Raw genomic sequence first — 21,901 nt, forward strand, 5'->3', positions numbered from 1 at the left:
GATATGGGAAAATGTGCACAAAAGAAGACGGCTGCAGAAGAGAGAGCCCATATCTGCAACAGCAGGAGAAAAACCTCCACCTTGGATCGCATAGCCACAGAATTTTTCTTCACCGAGTGTCAGAGTATCTAAAGTCCTATATTTGTGTTTAAAAGTTAATGGAGAATAAAAAAAAAAAAGTGAATGCAGTGAGTTATTCAGTGGCTCAGACCTCATGACCCTCATCTATGAAATGGAAAGATGGTGATAAAAGTTGCCACCTTGATGAGGATGGCACGAGAATTAGATGATATTTATAATAAACCTGGTACGGTGGCCAGAATAAGCTGGTGCTTAAGAACCACCATTTTCCTCTTTTTGCCTTTATGTACAGAATCAGGAACTCGGGTGCTGTTTGGTTTTTGACCCCTATTGGATTTCACCTTTTACTGTCGGACTTTTATCTCAGGTTCTTCTGTTTCTTGACTCTTGGGTCAATCTCTTCCAGCCTTTTCTGCTTTCCCTCCTTCTTCACTTCCTTTTGTTATCAAGTTCTGCCTGGAGTCCCCCTTCCAGAGTGCCCTGCAGCTGGTTTTTTGTTGAGGTTGTTCTCTACTGCTTCTTTGATGTCCTACTGGGTGGACACCCCTCGGATCATGGTGTCCCTCTCTTAGGATTTCTGGAGTTAACTCTTCTTACCCTTCTAAACCTGGAAAGCCAAGATTGTAACGCTTCCAGTTTTAGAAATGGCCAAGAAGGCTGAGTTTGTTGAGCGTTTACTTAATCTTGGGTTGGAAAGGAGCATTCATTCAGTGGGCTCATAGCACTTGTCTGCAGGGACACTGCCAGGCAGAAGCCGTCGACTTTTGGGGCCGGGACGCTAGATGTCCTGTGGCCCTTCCTCTCTCTTCTCGCTTTCCTGACCAGATATCCCTACCACTAATATGGCAACCCCACAGATAATTTTTCTTTCTTAGCTACAGCCCCATTGACATTCATGTAGTCATGTAAATATTCTTGCTCAGTTTCATGCATCGTAAGCCTGTTGAGGGCCCACTGGCTGCCTGTTGTGAGGTGGATAGTGGACTCATTATTGGTAGACATTCAGTGCTGCCTCCTTACCTTTAAGGATGAGGTACAGCAAAGGGTAAATTATTATTATTAATATTATGAGAGGCCACTTTTTATGCCAGGTACTTCACATAACATTATTTAACATAACCCTTGCAAATTTTCAATAACCTTATACATTAGGTACCTTGTCCCCATCTTACACATGAAGAAATAGGGGTTCAGAGAAGTCAAAAAGCTAAGTAAATAGCTTAGCTAAGACTCTAAAGTCTTTGTTTTTTTTTAAGATTTTATTTATTTATTTTTAGAGTGAAGGGAAGGGAGAAAGAGAGGGAGAGAAACATCAGTGCATGGCTGCCCTTCGCGCCTCCAACTGGGACCTGGCCCGCATCCCAGATATGTGCCCTGAATGGGAATTAAACTGGAGACACATTGATTCGCAGGCTGGTGCTCAATCCACTGAGCCACACCAGCCAGGGTGTTAAAGTCTTTATGTCTCCAGAGCTCATGCTCTTTCAAGTCCTCCTATTATTCTTCAAGTAGTATTACAATACATGCTAGCCCTCTTTGCATGTAACCCCACTGTTATCGAAGTATCAAATTTGGAACTCCACTTCCCCAGGCTGGAGTGTCTATCCTAAAGCACAGCCAGAAGCCTCTATACCTTTTCAGAAGGAACATTACCTGGTAGGATTGGAGGGTCATTTTGGGCCTGGCTCGAGCTCAAATATATCCCCCATTGATTTATATATCATATTGCTTTCCTCCTCTTCATGTTCCTCTCCCAATATACAAAGCATATTTGTATCCAAGGTCTCACTGGATTTTCAAAATAACCCTGTAAGATAGGCAAGGCTGAGGCCACTATTCTGAGTGTATGGCTGAGGGATTGAAGGCTCAGTTGACCTGAATAAGCTGCCTCAATTTACACAGCAGCATTTTCAGGGTAGTGCCTCTTCTGGTTGCCAAACCAAGTCATTGATTCTCTGAGGAGACTTCATTGCTTGAGGTTTCCAGTTGGAGGTCAGCTTTCTCTAGGAAAGGTTGCTCTGTAATCGGCTGATTATGCTGGTCCTGGCCAGGAGGTTCCTGGGGATGAACACTGGAGGCACTTCCAGACCAGTTAACCCTCTTGCCTTCTTTTTTTTTTGGCCATTTCTGCAGATTTCTTTCTGGTTGGTTTATTTCTGGCTTGTGCCACTTGGGTAATGGTCTTCGTGTCCATTGCCAGGGTTAATTTGTAAGAGAATTGTGGACAGGAAGACAAACCAGGACCTCCTGCAGGAATGCCATTGTAAAAAGGAGCTCAGAGTCCTGCCGGCATTTGCTGTGTAGCTCAGCTTGGGCTGGAGCAGAGGCTGCTGAGGAAGTCATCGTTATTTTCTTGGTAGCTTGAGGTGCGATTGGGACTGGAAGTGGGCGGAAGTGGTTCTCAGGGACAGCTCCAGGTTGGCCTGTTTGGAGGAACAGAGTGGATCTGAGGAAACAGACTTCTTCGTATCTGGACGGGAAGGCGGGTGGGGCCCGTGTCCAAAGCAGATTGAACTAAAAGGCTGGGCAGAAGCATCCAGAATTAAAAGGATCTAAAAGGAAACAAAGCATATTACAAGGCTGGGACAACGCTGGGCATGTGGTAACTACTCAAGAGAAGCTAATTTTCAGTTTTGGTGGGGCAACGCCATAGCCAATTCAAAACCGACCACATACGTCCCATCGAGAACAGAGTTGGGGCGCTGTTGCTCTTCACGTCTCAGCTAAGGTGGACAGGACCAGACAAGGGCATCTGGTGTCTGACCTTGGAGTTGGTCAGATCTGGATCTGACTGCTGAGTGCCACTGTGTGTCACTGGACAAAGTCATTTCAGTTCTCTGAGCCTGCTGCTTCTCCTGGCAGATGCCCCCCACCCTCATGCTCTTGTATTGCTTTCATGTTTCCTGATCCCCAGACATCGGCTACTGGGGCTCACCTCCTGGGGTTGGCCTGTACCTGATCATCTCAGCTCAGGCCTTACCGAACCTTCTTTCTCAGCAAAGCCGTACACTGGGGGGAATAGCAGCCCACGGCCTTGCTGCTCTGGCTCCTGCCTCCCTTCCCGGCATTCTCACTCCTCCTTCCCCTTTTTACCCCGTTTTCTCTTTGGCCATTATCTCAGAGTTTCTTCTGCAGTGCCTTTGCCTGCTTGCTCACTCTGAATATGGCTGCCCATCCTTCCAGGCCCAGTTCAAATGCTACGTCCTCTGGAAGCCTTCCTTGATTCAGGTAGCGCCAAGCAAGCCTCTTCTTCCTCGCTGAGGTGTCTGCTGCAGCTTCTGAAGGCTTCTGTTGCCATAATTGCTACAACTGCCTGAGATTCCCACTCCATTATAATGAGCTCCCTGGACAGGGTCCTCCTCCTTAGGAGCTTCCCTTACCTGGCCCAGGAACTGTGGTGGTCCTTGTACTTGCGTTGCCTAGTTCAGTGCCTTGAACTCAGGTGTGACTCCACATTTATGATGCAAAGAAACTTTTAGCTGAGTTCTTCCTTTCCTTAACCTCCAACCTAGAACTGAGAAACCAGAGGGGGCGGAAGATGCAAGAGGTAGGGTAGGGGAGCAGAACATAAAATTAAAACAAATAGCTAATTCCTCCTAATAATGCCCTACTTCCTGATTTGCTATTCAGCATTAATTACAATTACTTGGTAGGAGATAGGGTATTAATCACTGTGTGTGGCATTTCTGCAGTCACAGCACCATGCCTGCTGCTGGGCAGCTATAGACTCAGAAAACCCCTATGACAATGGAGCAAGGGTCACTCAGAGTTCCCAGACAGTCCCCTGATGGCCTTTGCTAGGCACGGGAGAGTGCCCAGGTTGGTGAGAAATGGGCTTCTGTCCCCTGAGAGCTTGAGGCCCCCTCTGGGGATCTGATTTGCACATATTCTTAGTAACAGAGATGAGTCCAATGATAAAGCCTTGGGGAACCAAGAGGACAGGTTCTTGTTCTGACTTCACCACTAACTAGCCCTTCTTTGGGCACTAGTTCCCTCTCTTATTAACACAACGGTGGGATGTGGGGACTGAGCTAGATTTTAAAATGTAAACGGTGAAGCCCTCTGTTTGGAATTCTTTTCCTCCCCCATCCGTGCTTGTCAAATTACAATGTATTCTCGAGGGTGACACTCAATGCCTGGTTCCTTACATTTTCCCCAGTGGATGGGGTCCTCCTCCGCATGAGCTAGACTCGTTTATAGTTGGTTATATGCTTCCCTTACCAGGTCGTGCTGCTGCCGGGGCCCTTTGAACTCACAGTTGACCCTGTGGGAGGCTTTTCCCTCGGATAACCATGAAACTGGCCGCTTGACTTACAGATACCTGTAAATGTCACCTTTGCAGAGGTGACTTCCCTGACCATTTCTCTTTCTCTCCATACCATTCTTTATTATTATTTTTATAGCACTTGATCCTGCTTGGTGTTTTTAGTATTCACTTGTTTATTGTTTCTCCTCTGCAGTTAGGAAGGGAAGCAAGACCTCATTTTGCTCCCTTACACTCCTTGTCGTGACCCCTGGAGGGGACTTAGTGAAAATGGTTAAATAAATGATTGAATGACTGAACGACTGAATGAGTGAACTGTCCTCATCACTCCATTTGCCTCTCAGAAAACTTTGGATTGAAGGGAAGCAAGTGGCTAAATAGCTCTGTGGCCTGAGACAATCCTGTATTTTATGCAGCTTGAAGGAGCACGAACTACCTTTGACTGGACATTTGCTATAGGCTAGAAAGTATTTTAGGGCTTGTGCTTACCCTGTCTCTAACGTAGCATTCACAAAATAGTTTGAGGTAAACAGTACCTTCCATTTACAGATGGCAAACTGAGGCTCAGAGAATTTAAGTAATTTGCTCAAGATTCTGCAACTAGAAAGCAATGGGGGTTGGGATGGGGCTTGAGGGCAGCCTGGCTCTAGAGATCTTTCCATTTTCCATGCTGCGGCTTCCCCGAGGGTGGGGAAGAGTTGGCTGCGCTCTGAGCCTGCAATGAACCCTGTCCCAGATGTGACAGTACAGCTGGTGACCCTGCCCAGGGAACTGCCTGCCCAGCCCTACTTCCCATAGTTCTTATCCTTCTCTTTATCCTCCTCCTTTACTGTATTTTCTTTTCCTCCAGGCTGGAGACTTGTCGAATTCCTGTTTCTCTATGATAGGCATCTTAAATTCCAACCGATTGTAGGCGTGTTCTTCTCAGGCATTAATCTTAAACTCCTGGCTTGCCGGTGAGAGATGGCAGGCCCTGGGTAATATCAGTAGGGACAGCTTGTCTGAGCAATGCACGGGCAGCCCCTCCTTGTGGCCACACACTGTCTGGAGAGACCAGGAAAGATGAACATGTGTTCTCATCGGGTTTATTGTTCCAGTTGAACTAAGATGTCATCATTGGTGTTGCTCCTCTGGGGCCAACTGAGCATAAAGCAAAAGAGATGGACGTCCTTATGGGGGTGGTGGGTAGAAGAGGCGGTGGTAGAAAGGTGACACTCCGAGCCACTCTTCACTAGAAACTCCTACTCCTGGCCTGGCATTATAGGTATTTCCTGACGCAAAAAATGGAAAGGAGGCAGGTAGTACCTTTCTTGCCCTAAAATAGTTACCATTGCACCATTAGTTTTGAGTTTGAGTATTTTTCTAAAGTAATCCAGGTGTCCTTTAGAGCCAGCCAAGAGAGTTTGCTAAGAGTCTGAGTAAAGCTCTTTTATTCCTTTGGGAGGGCCAGTGCGCTTCAAAGGGGAGTAAGAGCCTCAGGTTGGCCCTGGTGACTCCGGGTGGAAAGAGGTCCTGGGGAGGGGCCTGTTTTGTGGGCCAAGCTGCAACCTGAATCTCATTTGGGTCTCTAAGACACTTCTAAACCCTCTGTGGGAATCTCTGTGACATATTCGTGCAGACTGGAAGGTCCTGTCCACCTTCCTGGCATACCCTGGATCTCAGATCTTGTGTAGACAGAGCAAAACGAACCCGTGGGAGCGGGAGGAGGCCTGTGGTTGCTGGTTTTGCTCCAGGGCCTTAAGGGAGCGGGTTGGAGGCAGGGGTAGGTGCAGGGGGCTGGCCTGGAAGTTGGCCAAGGGCTCTTCCAGCTCTGCCATTTTCTGGTTTGGTAATAAGGGTCCAGAGAGAAGGGCAAAGCCTGCACCCTCTGAGTCTTCATGCATACTTTCTAAAGTGTGATTAGGAACCAGGCCCAGGGGGCTTTGGAAATTGAAAGGTGGCAATGATGGAGGCCAGAACGGGCAGTAGGTGGTGCTGAGAGATAGCAGATCAACTGGGCCGAGGTGGTTGGAGGGGGCGGGCAGCGGGAGAGGAAGGAGCCTCCGAGAGCCGCCGTGGAAGCTCTGGGTTCAGGGTAGGAAAAAAAGTAACCAGACCCAAGACCTGAGGGTGGAAACCTGGGGGTGGGAGGAGAAGAGGGAGAGGTGAGGCTGGGAGGGTTCTGGACAGACAAGGCTGGTTATTTGCCAGACACAGGGTTGTCTTAGCTGCTCAGTCATTCTCTCTTTTGCAAAAGCCTGAGGGAGAGGGACAGAGATCAGATAACAGGGCTTTAAGATGTGTGTGTGTGTGTGTGTGTGTGTTATGTGTAGTCAGGGAGTCAGGGCTTCTCCTCAGGGACCCGCTCTGTTCAGCTGGGAACTGGCTCCAGGTGAAAGATGGCATTCTTGTCCTTCCATGTGACAAAGAGCGAATAGGTGCTGGGGCACAAAGGCTGTGAAAGTTGAGGCCCAAATTTTCTGTTGTCTTCTCGCTTTATCTACACGCTGCTCTTGGAAATAGGCCCTGGGCTGCCCTCCTCTGCCCCAAACTTGGCAGTCTTTGAGGTGACGCTAGTCTGTCCCCCCACCCCGCTCATTGTTCCTCATCACAAGTTCCCTGTTTGACCTCCCCCTTCTCTTCCCATTCTTTTCCTTCGAATTCTTTCCCCTCTACCAGCTCTCTTTTGCTTCCTTTTTAGATGGTTCCTATATTATAAAAGGAATATATATATGCTCATTATAGGACACTTGGAAAAGTGCACACAGAAAAATACGTAAGAAAATAAACTCAGAACCACACTGCATGGAGATAACACAGTTTCTGGTTCCTTTTTCTGATCCGGTGCTTTATGCAGTTAAGCCTGTATATACTGGTATATAGTAATAGTTCAAGCTTTTTTTTCTTTCTACCTTATTTATTTCATTGTGTTATTAAAAATTTCTCAACTAGATTATCAATAATAATCTGTCCTAAGGATTGCCACTATTTATTTTACCATTCAAGTTTTATAACTTATTACATTTTTATATTTTCCATCATTAGAAATTATACAATAATGGACCTCTTAGTGCATGAGTCTTTGTCTGTGTTTTGGGTAATTGATTCTTCCATTTGTTTACACATGGATAGTGTTTTCTACCTGACCGAGGGTGGACCCTAATCTGGAGACTCACCTACAAGGCTAGCTCTGGACAAGAAGTCTTCACCCACCCTTTTTGTCAGCGATATCTAGTGCTTCCCTGAAACCTGTTCTTCCTTTGGCAAGGAGCCAGGGAGATGCTTTTGAGGTGTGGGGCTCTTCGCAGCACCAACTATCCTCCCCGGACAGAAAAACTCCCAACCCAACAAAACCAAAGTTAACGTGGCAAGGAGACTGCCTGTCTGACTTTTGGGTGAGGTGGCTTCTCTTGGCCACATTCTGTTCAATGTAGATTGAGTAAATACTCTCTAACCCATCTGCCTGGAGAACCTGGCCAGGCACAAAACTCTCACGGTCTAGCTGATAATATGGCATGCAACGAGGAAAAGGGCATACTCTTCACGTTCATCCCCACTGTGAAGGTGGGAGGCTCCTTCCTAGTCCTCCCCAGTTGCTCTGAACAGAGCTAAGCCCCGCACTTGCCTCCAAGGAGACCCTGCTTCCAGGGGCCCATGGTCTATTGGGGAGGGAGATGCACATTATTAGCAAGAGGCTTGGGGTCAGATCTAAAGGGTAGAATGAGCGCAATGCTGTTAGGTGACCGCCAAAGGTCCAGGAGTCCTTGGTGCCGAGAAATACCCCCTCCAGGTTTATCAGGGAAATGAACTTCTGCTGTTTGCTGTTCTCATGTTGTTTGACCACAACATGTTAGTGTGCATGCTCTTGTTCTCTCGTCCCCTCTCATTTCTTTATCAAGCCTATATTGAGTGGTTACTATGTGTCCAGGCCCCAGGTTGAATTATGAGCTGCTTCAGGTACAAAAAACATGACATGTTTCTTCTTAAGGAAGCAAATAATCTGAAGGGGTACTTGCAGACATGGAGAATTCTGATGTCGAATGAATAGTCACCATGGGAATTGAAAGGAGCAGGGTTCCTCTCCAGCCTGGGGGGAATTCTTCCCATGACAAAGCAGCAGGAGTCCAGCAGGGCCTTGAAGGAGAGGCAGGGGTTTGAGTTGAAGAGCTATGAGGATAGGCATTCCAGGCACTATGAACAAAGATAAGCGATGGAATGTGTGTGCAGGGTGCTGTGGGAGTGGAGGGAGCCCAGTGGCTTTCTGGAGCTCGAGTCCTAGGTTGTCACTGGCAGCTTATCTGAGGAAGCACTTTCCTGTAAAACGGAAATATGCTGGGGAGTTAGCATCGATGATAACAGAATGAAATGTGAAAAATAGATTCAAGTCTTAGTGAGGAGTCCCCGGCAGCTGGCAGCCAGCTCCCGGCCACTCCACGGGCTGCCTATGAAGCACTTCTTCAGGCTGAACCCCCTTTGACTTTTGGGGCCAAGTCCCTCCTTGGGAGGAGCTGGTCTCATCCATGGTGTGAAGTGAGGTCATGCTCCTGAGAAGATTTCATCAACTGGCGAGCACTCAAATCACACGCTCATTCTGGTCCTAGGCTCTGTACCAGCAGCTTTCTGGGCATCAACCCGAGTCCTCCTGACAACCCGAGGAAACCCCACTTCACATGTTGGAAGGCCGAGGCTCCCGGGTGTATGACACAGACTTGCAGGTGAACCCAGATGGCTTTGTCAAGCCCCCACTTGTCATTCCGCTGTATTGTCTCTTCAACCACATATGAGAAAACTGCTAGTACAGAGCCCAGGAGAATGAAGGTCACAGTAGGGACTGAATGGGGCTCAAACTCAGCCCTTTGGTCTCTAAAGTCTATACTTTTCATGCTCGGAGGGTAGGGGTGGTAGTAAGGGGGTGAGAAGACACAAACAAGCTTTTTTTGTTCTGAGGTGACAATATTGTCGAGGGCTAAGGCCCTATGTATCTATTCTTGAAATATGTATAAGTCAACATTTGGTCTCATCCGATGAAGGCCATTTGATTCTAGACCTCAAAGACATGACTATTTTGTTTGCAGTTGCTCTCTTTTTTATTACTAAATTAACTGTTGACATTGTTAATAAAATTATATAGGTTTCAAGCGTACGATTCTATGACACATCATCTGGGCCTCCCATGGCCATGGTGTTGCATGTCACTGCACTGTGAGCAGAGCAGGACGGATGACCAGCACTGTCTGAGAGGGCGGCTCTTTTCTGACGTGACTGGATGGGGAGCATGGATTCACGGACTCAGCTTGGGTTCAAATCCTGGCGCTGTTACCCACTGGCTCTGTGATCCTGAGCAAATAATGTTCCCTCCCTGCACCTATACCCTCATCTGTAAAATGGGGATAATAATAGTGCCTGACTGCTGGGTATGTTGCTGAGATTAACTGGGTCAACGTTTGTCAAGTTCTCAGAATGTTGCCTGCTGTGGAGTCAATGCTGTGTGAGCAGTTGTGATGATTTCCCTTTGATGGTGGAAAACTTGCTTTTCTTGGTAAATACTTTTGGGTTATTCCAGCCCTATGGCTTTCCCCCAGGGTAGCGTCCACTCAGGGATGACACTGAGACCTCATAGTCACCGTCAAGGTGATTTCTCTGCCCTTGTGGCTGGAGCTGCTTCCCTTTGGTCTTCTCACCCTGCAGCCCTCTGTTCTGGACTAATATGTCTTAGAATATTAAAACACCTGAATCCTGGAGTCTTAGGTCCAAAGGGTTGTCTGAGATGATCTGGTCCAAATACCTTGTTCTTCAGAGACTAGATGGGGGATATGACTTTTCCCAAGGCATCCAGTCAGCCCTGAGGCTTGGACTAGTCCAGGCCTCTGAGTTTCCAGTCCTGTGATGGTGTCCTCACAGCCACAGACACTTGGCGTCAGAGGTGTCATGGGGCCCTGCTGGTCCGAAGCCTCGGGAGGACGGGGAGGCCACCTGAGCAACCACAGAGGTTTAGTTATGCTATAAAATGTGTGACAGAAAATGTTCCTCATGTTGGTTTTGTAAAACCCATTAGCATGTTAGAAGGCAAGGCAAAGGGGAGGAAAACTCTCTCTTCTTTCTTTGTCTGGAAGAGAAAAAAGCAGTTTAAATCAGTGGAACAGCAGACATGGGGCCTTGCGGGAGAAGGGAGAGGCTGACTGAGGGCCAGAGCCTCCTCCAGCCCTGCTGGGCGGCTGGGGAGGAGGGGGGAGGCAAAAAGAGGAGAAATGTCAGGTGGCATGGCGGGCAGCAGGGCACTGGGAGGCAGCTCTTTCGTCATCACATCTTGGTTAGAAGAAGATGAAGATTAGTGCCCCAGACTTGCAGCGATGGCTGGCAGGGCCAGGGCCACAGCGACCCACAGACACCCTGTCCCCCGCACCTCCCCCGCTCAGTGCTGTCACCCCCCTGTTTCCACCACAAGCTGCTTAGGTGAGCATCCACAGTCCCCTTCTTGTAAAACCTGCTACAGAATCTGCGGGAGTCGGGCCAGAGCTGGGGAGCCCTCTGGAGTCAGCGTTCCCCAGAGGTTCCAATTCCACAGGTCAAGGGTATGTCTGCTGCCAGTGGTTATCCACGGACAGCATTGGGGAGAGGGGGATGAGGGACAGGAGGCAGCTGCTTGGAGCGAATGATCGGTGTTTATTCAACAGCTCATTAACGATGCAGCATTTGCTGACACTTCCTTACTGTGTTCCATGCCCTGTGCTGGGCAGTCTAGGAGCTACAGAGGTGCTCTGCTCCCAAGGAGTATGGGAGACAGATTGGTACAAAATTACTAGGATCTGACTCAGAATGGGACAAATGTTGTAAGGGATGGACAGACAATGACTGGGCTTACAGCAAAGAGTGTCAGGGAGAGCAGGCTGGAGAGAATGGTGGCTCTAGCTGGGGGACAGCCTGAGCTGCCATGCTGAGGACATAGACTGTTTTCTACAGGAGGCCCAGAGAGGTCAAACTAAGCCCCAGGGCACCCAAGTGAGTTGCCCAAGGTCACACAGCTAGTTATCAGCAAGAGCAAACTTGAAAGCCACGAAGAAATTACCGAAGAACTGTGATGGGGTTACAAGGAGTGCCTGCAACACACTCATAAGCATAGAAAATAATGTTTTCCTCCCTGGGACATGGGTGGGCGCAATAACTAATCTTCTAGTTGCTTTCTGGCTTTCCTCTTCAAATCCTTCCTGGACATTCTTCTAGATTAATGTCAAAGCACTGCTCTTCCGATGAACCTTCTTCCCCACTCCCCCCACATAAACCCAAACACTGGATCCCTTGCCGAAACAAAATAAGAACAACCAGTTCTGGTTATTGCTTGACATTAAATGTCTAAAACCCTGTATCTCATTGGTTTGGCACCTTTCTACTCTAATCTGTAATTGTCTTTTCAAGTTTTCCAGTTAAATTGGAAGTCTATCGATTTCCTTTCTTATCTGTTGCCTTAACAAACATGTATCAAGGCTGTACTGCCCAGTGGTACGCTGCAAGAAAAATGTTTCCTTTTGTTCAAGGAGTATGTCTCATTTGGAGACCATGACAGACACAGAGAATTACAAAGTGGTGTGAGTAACGAATGCCCTGCTCAGCAGTGCGTGGGGGGCCAGGCATGGTGGTGCTGGTGGAAGTGGCACAGGGGAGGGGGTGCTTGAGCGGAGCCCACCTTGAAGAACTCATGCGGGTTACCCAGGCGGAGCAGCAATCTGTAGGGTGGTTCCTGCTGAGTAAATGAAATACTTGTATTCAAAGGCCTGAGGGAGGAGGTGAGGGAAGGGATCAAAAAGAGAAATCCAAATTAAAACCACCCATCAGGATGGCCATCACCAATAAATTCACAAATGACAAATGTTGGCTGGATGCAGAGAAAAGGGGACCCTTGCACACTGTTTGTGAGAATGCAGGTTGGTGCAGCCACTGTGGAAAGTGTTAAGGTTCCTTAAAAAATATTAAGAATGGGACTGCCCTATGACCCAGTAACTCCACTTTTGGAGATTTATCCGAAGAAATACAAAACACTAATTCGAAAAAATATATGTGTCCCTATGTCCATAGCAATGTCGTTTACAATAGTCAAGATATGGAAGCAACCCACTAGACAAGTCATGGTATATCTATATAATGGAATATTACTCAGCCATAAAGAAGAATGAAATCTTACCATTTGCCACAGGGTGGAGGACCTAGAGGGTATTACGCTCTGTGAAATAAAATAAGCCAGTTAGAAAAAGACAAATATCTTATAATTTCTTTTATATGTGGAATTTATAAAGAACAAAATAAACGAACAAACCAAATTGAAACAGACTTACAGATACAGAGAATAGACTGGCGGTTGCCGGAGGGGAGGGGGGTTGGGTAACTGGGTGAAAACAGTGAAGGGATTAAGAAGTGCAAACTGGTAGTTATGGAACAGGCACGGGGATGTAAAGCACAGCAGAGGGAAAACAGTCAATAATGTTACAATGACTATGTACGGTGCCAGGCGGGCACTGGGAATATCGGGAGGGACCCTTTGTAAAGCACAGGATTGTCTACCCTCTCTGCTGTTACACCTGAAGCCAATACAAAATAATATTGAATGGAAACTGCAATTGAGAACATTTTAAAAATTAATAAAGTGAAAAAGAAAAAAAAAAGAGACCTGCAAATATCTGGAGCATGGTGTCCATGTGAGCACAGCAAGCTGTGAGCCCCAGGAGCTCGGGAGAGGCCACGTCCTTAAGGGTTTTTGTCTTCCCTCCTGAGAGCTCAGGTTCTGAAGGCAGTAGGACCTCCTCCTTTCAGTTGGGTGGTGGTGCGGGGGTGAGGCCTCCGTATGTACAGGCTTCTTAAGGGACCACTGCAGGAGTCCAGGCAGAAGATGATGAGTAGAACAGAGGGCCAGATGGACCTGGATGGCAGAAGACAGTCCTTTTTGAAAAAAGATTTTATTTATTGATTTTTAGAGAGAGGGAAAGGGAGAGAGAAAGAGAGGGAGAGAAACATCAATGTGTGGTTATCTCTTACACGCCGCAAACTTGGGACCTGGCCCGCAACCCAGGCACATGCACTGACTGGGAATCAAATTGGCAACCCTTTGGTTTGCAGGCTGGCTCTCAATCCACTGAGCCACAGCAGCCAGGGGTAGAAGACAGTCTTACAGAAAGGCTTCCCAGCCACTCTTCCACTCTTGAACCTCTCATCTTGCCTCTCTTAGTCCAAGTCATAGTATCATAGAGCCGGAAGAAAACCTAGAAATGATGTGGCCCAGCCCTTCTTCCATTTCACAGATGGGGAAACTGAGGCTCAGTCAAAGCACATGCCTCAGCCAAAGTTAAGAAGAGAAATAACTGCTGGAGATGCAGGGGACTCATAATTAAGAGCTCTGGTTGGGTCTGGAGGTTAAATCTGCCTGCTGGTAACTTTGTATCTGAGGTCTACCTCCTCTCCAGTTCCTGAGAAAGAGTGAAGCCTCATCCTTCTCGGTGGATATGAGTCGAACCAAGTCAGGTGTTAGATGGTGGTGAAGCTGCTCACCTTGCAATACTGTGAAGGTGCCCTCTTGGTTCTGCTAAGAATGAGGCCAGAACCTAATTTTTAAAAAGGTGACTTTAATAGAAAGTCCCTATAGCCCATTAGTTCTGTCTAGTATTAGGAACAGCAATAAAAAAGTCTAAGTTGGAGCTTTTGAAACTACCCTCTAGACATGCAAAGTGAGGTCTGTTATATACTTCCTGGAGAACACTCTGGGAGTTAAAACTGGATGGCTCCCAACTATCCACAACTAGGGAAGAGTCAAGAATTTTAACACCCTGCCATGGCCACACCGAGCTTTGGAAAATAACGTCTGAATGCTGGGTGGTCAACGGCTATTGCAGTACCTGAAATAGTGCTGTGGCATGAAAAAATCCCAGGCTAGTGTGTGGCTTCCGAGGATTTTAATTGCCTGTAAGGTGTGAATGAACAGAACTTGCAGAATTCGTGGGGAAGGGCTCTGGCCCACCCCATGGTTTAGTTTCTTGATTACCGTAATTATGTATCCATAATGCATGTTATAGTAAAGGAAAAAAGGCAGCCAGGTCCTGGGCTATAATAGCCTAGGTCTGTGTAAGTTGTGTGCAGCCCCTGACGCGCATCTTCCCAGCAAAGACCTTGGACACACCGTACACTGCTTATTTAGGCTTTAACCTATGTTTTACGCAGAGCGTTCCAAGGAACCATGCTACGACATGTCAAAGAGAAGACAAGCTCGTCCCAGGCTAAGCCATACAGGTTTTAGAAGCTAAAGCTGAGCTGATGTTTTTGGAAAAAATAAGCAAGCAAGGGATTTGGAGTCAAAAGAATCTGGGTTGGACATTGCAGTGTCATCCACCGTGTCATCGTGCCATGCCTCAGTTTCCTCATTTGAAAAATGAGAGCAACTTCTGCTCTAAAGTCATTTTGTTAATGAAATACAAAATCCCTTTGCTATGGTCTTGGTATGTGGTGTGTGATAGAGTGAAGATGAAGACTTGGAAGAAACACTAGGTAGGGACAGTCAGCACACGAGTCTAATTAGGTCAAGTGTGCATGTGTCCCTGTGAGATCAGCGTCTTGTGAGGCTTGTCCCTCTCTGAGGAGGAGAGCTTTCTGCCTGGCTGGGAAGGGCAGTATACCCTCCCAAGATGTGTTTAACACTCTTTTCTACCATAGCAATGTGTCTTCCTTTGTTTTCAAACATGCTCTCCTCTCTGTGCCCTTGCGTGATTTGGGTGGTAACTTGGTTCCTGCTTTGTGAGCACAGTGCCCCTCCAGCCTCAGTCCCAGTCTGTGCCAGGCTGGAGTGGGGGTGGGCGGAGGAGGTGTCCTCTCTGTGGCAGAAGCAAGGGGCAGGAGAGCATCTGATGCGGCAGATGTCCTGCCGTGGTCATTTGTACCACGAGGAGGCTGGTCCAACGAGTCAGAGAAGCTGGAGGCAGTCCTGCTCGGGACTAACCTCCCTGGGCTCCTGGGCTCAACACATTCTCACGTAAGACCCAAGTCCTTCCCCGAGGGGTTCCAGGCATCTCGCCCTGCACAGACGCCTTCCAAGCATGGCTCTAGGTCTCCCGCACTCTGTGGCCCTTCGAGGAATGTTGACACTAATAATGTCTTCCTCCTCCTCTTATCTGGGTCCCTAATTATTGTGTTGATCAAGAGTTGTTTTCTTGGCTGTCTGGATCATGCTCCTTTAGTTCAGTCTAGTTTCCTACTTTTAAAACAAAACAAAACAAAACAAAAAATCCTGACAAGACCATTTCCTCTTGTCCAAACACGAATGATCATACCCAGAAATGCTTACAGGATACCTTTTTCATGCACAGTACTTAACAATTCCTCTATATTAGTAAAATTTCTGCCTGGAGTTGTGAGAAATGCTCACAATAAAACACTGGGACACAGTACTTGAGCAGTAACCGAGGCAGTTGTTTATTCACAGATCTGCAGCTCTGGGTGCAGCCTAAAAACCAAATCAAGGTACATGCCGAAAAGATGGAGCTGGCTGCTTTTATCCTAATGCGAGTGAAGCTCCCCCCTTCCCCTCTCCCCTCTTTCTCCTTCTCCGTTTTTCCGTGCTGGATACTCCTCTAGTTGCACAAAACCTGGTTTGTTAGGTCATTGCAACAAAGGAGAAATGCGGCTCATGGGGAACAGTCTCAGTAAGAAGGTGTTAGAAAGGACTTATTATGGGACTTGGGTTTGTTGAAGTAATTTTGGGGAGAGGATTCAAGGAAGCAGGGCTTTGCTCTGGATTGGATGCTGTCAGGAAGAAGCATTAATTCTGTGACTGGTACCTTAATCTTACCTAGAAGGCAGGAGGAATGAAGTGAGACTCAGGCCATGGCTGCTAACAAAGCAGCAATCGCTAGTATTAGCCAGGATAGGAGGGTGTCTGGTCATCCTTGTGGCTTGGAGAATACAAAGGACTAAAGTGACACTGCCTAGTCAGGACCCATTTGGCTGCTTTTCTCTTTTGTCTTCCCTCTGGCCAAAGGCAGAGCCCAGACTGCAAGGCGTTCATCTACGATATTCAGGTCTTCACTGTTGCCAAAGTTTTACTGATAAGGAAGTTGTGTAGAGAATGCAGTCTGTAGCTGGACAGGAGTTAGTCTCTTATTCTCCTGTGGCAGCCTGAGTTTCCTAATCTTCTGATGTGACAAGGGCTGCCTAGGAGCTTTGAAGACTGAACAAAGTGGAGGAGGCAGCTGTAACAGGCAGTGATCAGAAACACAGCATGTTATGGGTTCTTGTCGTTGATCCTGAAGATGGGCCTGGATTATCAAATCCAGACAATGAAAACGTGTCCCAGATTCAACAGGTTTTTCTTTTAGAGATTCGGGTCTTTTTCTTTTAGTTAACTTAGAGATTGTTCCACTTCCGCCTGGAGTGTTTATACAGGGACAGCAAGAAGGAATTGCTCTAGAGTAGGTTCCCTTGGGTTACTAAGAAGAAATTAAGGGCTCTGTGACCTTCCATGGCAACTCTGGCTAATGTAGTGAAGTTTAAATTGGTCGGTTTGGCTTTCAGAGTAGAAGCTGTGTTATTTATGATGTCTTCTGGGGTCAGGGGGTCGTTTTAGACATCGTTTCCACTGAATTCTCCCAACTGTGGGCATTGCCGTTTGCATACTGTGCATGACAGTCTGGTGCTGTCCGTGATTTTCCCAGGTAGTCTGTGCTTCTTCTGGAGGTTGCTCGACATTCTTTTCAGGGAAACGTGATCCACTGGGAAGGGTGGTCATTTTAAACTCTGGAAGTCTCTAAAATTTGTCCTGAAAACAGAGGGAAAGTTAGTACGTGGCAGATTGTCTGAGCCTACCATCCACATAAAAAGTAACCTCAGTGGGACACAGACCGAATTGACCATGTCATTTATTCCAGCAGGACTGACCTGGTGCTTTTTATTTATTTTTTGGCCCTTAGGGTGAGAAGCTTTCCTGAGTGGAGTTAAACAGTTTCTGCAAAGCAAGATGGAGTGTCTCTTAAGAGAATAAGCTATCATAGTTAGAATTTCTCAATGCTAGTTTCCATTTCTGATGGGCTCAGTTTTGCTGATCAGGTTGTAATGACAAACAGAAGCATGTTCTAAACATGGGGTCGAGGTCCAATTTTGTAAAAATGTAAGTTTGGGATTAATTATGTGAGGGAAACTTGAGTATCAGAAGGATGGCTAGAAGGAAATCTACCCTCTGAAGTATTTAAAGGAACAGTTATTAAATGTTTGTCATCAACAGTCAGCAGTAGTTCATGGTCTGAAGAAAAATACTAGATTTTTTTTTTTTTTTAAGGGACAGAAGATCTCAGGGGCTCAAAATTAATAGGACTGAGATAAGGGAGGTTGTGTTAAGAGATCTTACCGTTAGTTCATAGAGAGTGTCCAGTGTAGTCACAGGCCGGATTAGTGGTAAAGGGAAAGGAAAATTGCGCTGAGGAATCAAAATTCATCTTGTTTTTATTTTCAGGTTGTGGAAGTTACCCACTTCTGTAGCTGGCAACTTGTCTGTCATTCCAGGCAGAAGCTCTCCTTTTCTGAAGTCAGCTTTTTCTTGATGTTTTAGATGAATCCTCAGTGTGAACTCCTCCAATGGGATTGATGTCTAATAGTTCGGAGAAATCTCTCTTCACGTGGGAAACATGAACCACCCCTTGGCATTTCATTGCTTTGAGTTGGGACTTGATAGTGCTTGATTAGGTCTTCAAGGCCCAAAGGCTGCTTCTCTAGCTATTTCAGAATTCCAGAACATGGAACCTCCAGGTATGCGGGTCACGCAGAGGCACTGACGTGGAGCCTCACCTAGGCTGCGACCCAGGAGTCTCAGATGCATGCCCTGCCACAGAGTCCAAGGTCGTGGGCCAACGTGGCGAGAGCTCTAGCTGAATCTTGCTGAAACCTCAATTTCTATTAATCCCCTCTCTCCAGCATCCCTGTCATTGGACAAAGTTGGGTTTCTTGACTCACTGGAATGAAAGAGAACTGTGGGAACAGTATGTTTTTTTGTTTCCCACATGACCTTGACTGTATTGGAAGCTTCGGGAGGACAGAGCCTATGCACCATGTTGCCCCTCACTGCGTCTAGTGTTGCACCTGGCACAGAGTGGGTGGCTTAAAAGATGCCATTTCAGTTACCAGCTGGGTGAGGCCCAAAGGGGTTTCAATGTGTGACCTGGCAGAGCTGAGACATTCCTGTCACTCCTCTTTCCCTTCCCAGCCAATGGGGCCAAAAGGAAGACACAGACAGACTGTACAGAAGATGAAGAAAATATGAAGACCGTGCTCCAGAGAGAGCAAATCCCAAGCTAGAACCCTCCTTCCTATTGTTTTCCAAGAATGGAAAGCTGAACTCGTACCCCTGGACTGGATTGAGGCCGTGGAGACCCAATGGGGCTGCCTTTTCCTGAAGAGTTTTCATGATAACAGCAAGCATCATTACAATGATTTCTCACCTGCTTATCTTGGTTTTGGTTGCTCTTCCTTCTTTCATCTTTTCCCTCCTCTGACTTGCAAATTCAGCAAATCCACCAACATTCATGGCGCTTGTACTCCAAGCCCATAAAGATGAGGAAGGCACGATCCCCAAGGATCGCTCTGCAGTGATTTATGAGATTGGGGACAATGGCTGAGAAATGGTAACCACCTGGGCTTTCTTCTGACCTTCGGGAGCTTCGAATGGCTTTTTACTTCCTCTTTGGGTCTTTGCAACTATATAGAAAAAGAGGAATCTTCTTGCTCCTTGGAAGACGAGACGAGTCTCCTGATGGCTACTCTGGCCATCTGGAGAGAGAGGAGGAACTCGCAGGCTGGAGGTGTGGCCTGAGCCAGCGGTTTCCCATGGCCCTGCACTGAAGGGTCTGGAGGGACAGGACAGAGTGTTGGAACAAGGAGTAGAGTGGTTGAGCAGTCATTCAGGTTGAGTCAAGAAGGGCCAAGGTTGGACCTAGGGCTGGGCATGGAGAATGGGGCAGCGAGCGTGGCCTGGCACATGGCGGGAGAGGGCCTTGTCCGGCAGCCCTCAGGGGCCCCAGCCGCTGCGCCCCACCCCCATCTCCCTGAGGTCTGGGGAAACAAGGACTGGAGCACACTCCCTGGGACTGAGAATGACAACCCCCCCCCTTGCCCTCCCAGACCCTTAGGATGTCTGAGGGCTTCGTTCTCCCCCAGGGCGGTGTCCCCCTCCCTTCCAACTTCTCGTCCTCCAAATCCATCTTCATTAGTAACTATAAATGTCAGAGTCAGGGCCATTAGAAGGCTGTGCCCAGATAAATAATGCTTTTCATATTTAATTTACGAGTAGTTCTGCAGCCTCTTTGGGGTGTGCTGGGTTAATTAAGAGCTGAATTAGATGGAGTTGCATCTTCCTGAGGAGATTCAATTAAACTCTTTTTGAAAAAAAAAAAAGAGAGAGAAAAGAAAAGGTGGTTGAAGAAAGGAGTGCATCATGACCTCAACATAGGGCTGCTGGGAGGGGAGCTCAGGGTACTTTTAGTTCAGCCTTTCTTTCCTTTATAGTTTGGAGCCCCCTCCAGCTCCTGATTCAGGAGTTCAGCATGTGGGAGGTGCAGGGTACTGCCCAGGGGGAGCCAGGTCAGCTTTTCTGTCTGGCATGGGGTTAGCACCCTGCAGCCAGGAACCTAGCCTGGAGCTGAGCTGGGCTGGTGCCCACAGGACGCAGCTAGGAGTTGGATGAGGTACTGCAGAATCTGATAGCCAGCCTCAAGCCAGGGCTGTGGCTCTGAAATTTCAATCCCTATTTCCAGCCTTTCTGCCCCCAAACTCAGTCTCCTTTGCTTGAGGCTCAGCAGAGAAGGGCATGTGCCTCCTGACCATTTCCTGGGCAGCTGATGAAATCCCACAGAGCTTTGCCCTCCATTGGCTAGTGGGGGTCAGAGCCCCTCTCTGGTAACACTGTATCCCCCCACTACTTCAGGGGATCAGACCCCACAGCTCAGACAAGTTGGTCTACTTTTCCAGTTCATGGGGAAGTAATATGTTCCAAGTTCTTCAGTAACTGAGTTGGTACAGAGATTGGCCCAGAATTCCAGGCTGCTGCCACCAACACACTCCAATGCATGTGTGTTTAATCACACACATGCACACACGCCTTTTTCATGGCCTCATGGAGTCACGGAAGGCCCTTGCACTCCTCCAATCTGGCAGCCCTTAGATACTCCATGGCTTGTGGGGACAGAATGTACCCTGGGTCACAAGCAGACCCAACTAGAATTCTGTTCAGACAAGGGCATGCCCACATCCCTAGAGACCCTGTCACATACTGTGTTGTCACAGTCTGCACACTTTCAGAGTAATAGACACTGTCAGTGCCCCTTTGTGTTCCCAGACATTGTCAGCAAGTGCCAGATACTCACAGGCTGTCTCCGGCCCTCATCACCCCGCACTTACCCTTCTTGTGTAAGCTTTGAGCTGGGGAAACAGTCTCTCTGACAAACACATGTGCGCACACATGTGCACAGGCACCCACACACCTCAGCACAGGGTTCAAGTCCAGACGGCTGCTTTGCCATGCAGAAAGATGGAATACTCTTTATGGCTGTTCCTCAGCCTCCAGGGTGGTTAACTGCAGGCTTTGCAGCAAGTGGAAAAGAAACCTTGTGAAGAATAGGGAAAGCAGTTCTCCAAGTAGGCACGACTGTGATGTACCTCTACCCTGCAGGACGCCAAGAGGACATTGTTTGCTCACTCATCCATCAAAGCCAGCTTTGTGATATCTTTTAGTCTGAGCCTGTGGTTCCCCAACAGGGCTCCTATAGCAAAGCAGGCTGAAACTTGACCTCTGCCCGCCCCTTTCCCTTAGGTCAGACCTCCATCCTTAGGGGGACACTGAGGCCTGAACAGATGGGGTGGGGGTTCTTGAGATGGGTAGAAGGGCACTGGTTCCCTCTGCATTGACCTGGTTCCTGATATGTGGCTTCCCCTCCAGTTTCATGGCCAAGTTCCTATCTGGGCACAGAGTTGGCTTCTCTGGCTGTCCCTGGGGGGCTTCTCTTTGAACACAATTTTGTCCTTTCCCTTGATACCTCGCAGGCATTCACAGGGACCAATTCTCAGGGAAATGGACTCCCCAAAGCAGTGCTGGGGCCTTCAGTTCTGACCTGAGAGCTGAGAGGGCCTCAGAGGCCATCTCTGCCCCAACCCCTGCTGCAGGCCAGGGGAGGACCGGACCCAGACCCAGCGCTCCTGGATCCCACCAGCCGTCTTCCCTGATACCTTTCAATGCACCACCACCACTCTTTCTCGGTGCTGCTTTCTTACATTGCTTTATTTTTATCTTGCATAGCTGTTATCTGGCTTTATACAACAGATCCGTTCTTTTAAATGCTGTTTATACAGAATAGCAGAACATTGTTTTCGGGAAGACAGTATCTAGATGTGCTTTGGTTCTCAGTGTCCAGAATGAGGGTGGATGGTTTTCCTTCTCAGTCTCTATATAAAGTTCAGGTTAATACACTCACATTGTCCTGACATCACATTTGATTCTCAGCTTGCATTCTGCAATTCGGCTCCATTAGCCCATGATTAGCTCGTTTCTTTCCACAGCAGAGCCTT

Source organism: Furipterus horrens, unplaced genomic scaffold, assembly GCF_987537825.1.
Source record: "Furipterus horrens unplaced genomic scaffold, mFurHor1.1.pri manual_scaffold_2, whole genome shotgun sequence".
NCBI lineage: Eukaryota > Metazoa > Chordata > Mammalia > Chiroptera > Furipteridae > Furipterus > Furipterus horrens.